Consider the following 3,272-nt stretch of genomic DNA (forward strand, 5'->3'; position numbering starts at 1 on the left):
ATACATATATATATACATGCAAGTGTGTGTGTGTGTGTGTGTGTGTGTGTGTGTGTTTGAAATACTTATATTTGTACATATGTATAACTGTTTTGATAAGCTACGAAACTATCGTTATATTTCCAATTGCATTTCTATTTTCCTGCATGTGCGTTTGTGAGTGTGCGCGAGTGCGTGTGTGTGTGTGTGTGTGTCTGTCTGTGTGTGTGTGTGTGTGTGTGTGTGAGTGTGTGAGTGTGTATGTTTGATTACTCTCCAACTGTACCAGTAATTAATCGTGATCAAGGTCTCAGCTAATTAAAGCAATATATATATGCTTCTTCTTAACTGCTTCGATCATTGTTATTATTATTATTATTATTATTATTATTATTATTATTATTATCTCTTATGTACTGCTCCAGTTTTGGGACACATAACTACATACACTCCTATATACATACTTATACACACACACACACACACACACACGTTTATGCATAACTATATACATACCAACTACTTAGACACGCGCAAAAGTGTGAATGTATGTACATCTATGATTTTATGTACCTCATTCGTGCATGTGCGTGTATATATATCTGCGTGTGTGCGCGCGCACGCGTTGTTCTCTTCACTTTTCTTCATTTTTCTAACATAAAAACCCCCCAAAGACAACGTTATAATATCAGTTTCGTTGACGTCGAGATTAATAAAGTAATTCATTGTTTCATTGTTACTATTATTATTATTATTATTATTATTATTATTATTATTATTATTATTATCCTTGTTCTTATTGTTATTGTTTTTGTCGTCGTTGTTGTGGCCCTTGTTGTTGTTGTTGTTGCTGTTTCTTCTTGTTGTTGCCGAGTAACATTTTTCTTATAATTTCTCACTATTATTATTATCATTATTATTATTATTATTATTTTTTTTTTATGTAGGATTTCAATCGGAATTCGCATCCATTATTAATTATTTTACCTTCTATTAAGCTTCTCGGCTTGTTTAATGGGGTTTATAAGAGCTCCCCCCCCCCCACCAAGGTGTAGGTAGAAGAAAAGAAGATTCAAAGCGTTTACAAGTCAACCCGTGTTGGGACACTCCTAAGGATCGTCACACACACACACACACACACACACACACACACACACACACACAGCATTTAACACACGATAAGATATCTAGTGCGGTGCTATGCACAATCAGCCATTATTTCAAGACTAGATATAAATTTTTAAAAAGAATTACATATAATTTCTCTTGTTTTTTGTTTTTATTTATGTTTGTTTGTTTTTTACCCTTTACCCTTAACACATTCGAGCAAAATCCCATAGCGTTTGTTCCTGTGTCAGCCCCCTATAATCAAAGCCATTCCATTTATGACCACCCCGACATTTTAAAGTATACATGTAGTAGGACTACTACACGTGAAGTATTTTTGCCTTATTTTAAGACGGTTGTGTAGAAAACGGATGTTTGGCTACTATTTCTAGCAAATTCACCGTCTCACTTTTAGTTTCCCCATTTGTCGTCAATGTAGAAATAATTATTAATCCTCTTTTTTTCTTCAAATTATTATTATTATTATTATTATTATTATTATTATTATTATTATTATTATTATTATTATTATTGCTATTATTATAATTATTTTAATAATTTTTTTATTATTATTATTACTATTATTATGTTTACAAAAATAATTCGTGTATGGAGGTCGTTTCAATTACCTAGAGATCTCTATACTGACATTCATATACACATACATGCATACACTCTTACACATATACATACACACATCTTTACGTATGTGTGTGTGTGTGTGTGTGTGTGCTTGTATATGTCTGTGTGTGTGTGTTTGTATATGTGTATGTATATATGTATTTATGCATGTATATATGTGTGTATATATAAAGTGCCACATTTAAAATACATTCTCACATTGACTGGTTTTATGCCCCAAGGCGTTGCATTTAATTATATCTCGTAAGAGAACCTGCGATGTTCGCTCGAAACATACGTTTGATGCATAATCAAACAATAAAATAAATAGATATATAAACGTGCACCTGTATACGTGTGCGTCAATATGTATGCATGCATATATGTATATATACACAGATATATATATAAACACAGACATACATATATACTATACGTATACATACATGCATGCATACATACATACATATATATATATATGTATGTATGTATACATATATATGTTATATACATACATACATACATACATATTAACGCACACATATACACACACTGACATACACGAATGAATTGTGTGGGTGTACATTGAATAAATAAAAGTGATATTATCAAACATGTTTTATGACGTTCACTATGACGATGACGATGATGATGATGATGATGACGATGATGATGATGATGATGATGATGATGATGATGATGATGATGATTATAAAAACAATAATAATAAAAATAATAATAACAATAATAATAATCAAAACATAAAGAAGTAGACGATTGCGTAGTTAATGGTCAAACTAATAATCATGGATACGCGATGATGATGATGATGATGATGATGATGATGATGGTGGTGGTGGTGGTGGTGGTGAAAGATAACCTCAATAGTCTTAGCAACAATAACAACAATGACAACAATAACATCAATTAATATCTGCGCTTGGAGAAAGAAAAATTAAGGGAACACAAATAAAAAAAAAAGAAAGATTTAAAGAAATGAAAGAATCTCTCACTCGTTCAATTGTTATTTTCATTCTGTGTGTTTTTGTTGTGTTGTGTTTTTTGCTTAAATCCAGGATATTTGTTCTTTTCTTTTTTCTTTTCTCTTCTTTCTTTCTTCCTTTCTTTCTCTTTTCAAGTCTGAGAAATTCTTGTCGATTTTCTTCCTTCCTTCTCGCATCGTTCCTCGTCGTCGTTTTTTTTTTCCCTTCTTCTTTTTCTCCTTTCTTCGACTCCCTTTTCTTTTCTTTCACTCTCTCTCTCTCTCTCTCTCTCTCACCCTCTCAATCTCATTCTATCTCTCTCGTTCTTTTTCTCTTTCGTTCTTTCGTTCTTTCACTCTCTCTCTCGTTCTCTCCCTCTCTCGTTCTCTCCTATTTCTCCCTGGGACTGATCCTTTCGTTTCTTTCTTTTTCCACTGTTTTGCTCCTCTTTATGCGTTTCTTCTTACATAACATCTTTTTCCCTTTTTCTCTCTCTCTCCTTTGCAATTATCATATATATATATATATTCATATATATATATGCATATATATATATATATATATATATATATATATGTGTGT

At 31.7% G+C, this 3,272-nt stretch overlaps 1 long non-coding RNA gene across 1 annotated transcript in view; it reads right to left on the reverse strand.

Annotated features, from left to right (window-relative positions):
• Positions 1–3,266, reverse strand: part of LOC128248605 (uncharacterized) — a 59,447-nt gene extending 56,181 nt beyond the window's left edge. Inside the window, exon 1 of the long non-coding RNA XR_008264791.1 lies at positions 2,721–3,266. This is a non-coding gene — a long non-coding RNA (uncharacterized LOC128248605). The remainder of the gene's footprint in view (positions 1–2,720) is intronic.
• Positions 3,267–3,272: the final 6 nt, after the last annotated feature.

The sequence above is a fragment of the Octopus bimaculoides genome, chromosome 8, assembly GCF_001194135.2.
Source record: "Octopus bimaculoides isolate UCB-OBI-ISO-001 chromosome 8, ASM119413v2, whole genome shotgun sequence".
Classification (NCBI taxonomy): domain Eukaryota; kingdom Metazoa; phylum Mollusca; class Cephalopoda; order Octopoda; family Octopodidae; genus Octopus; species Octopus bimaculoides.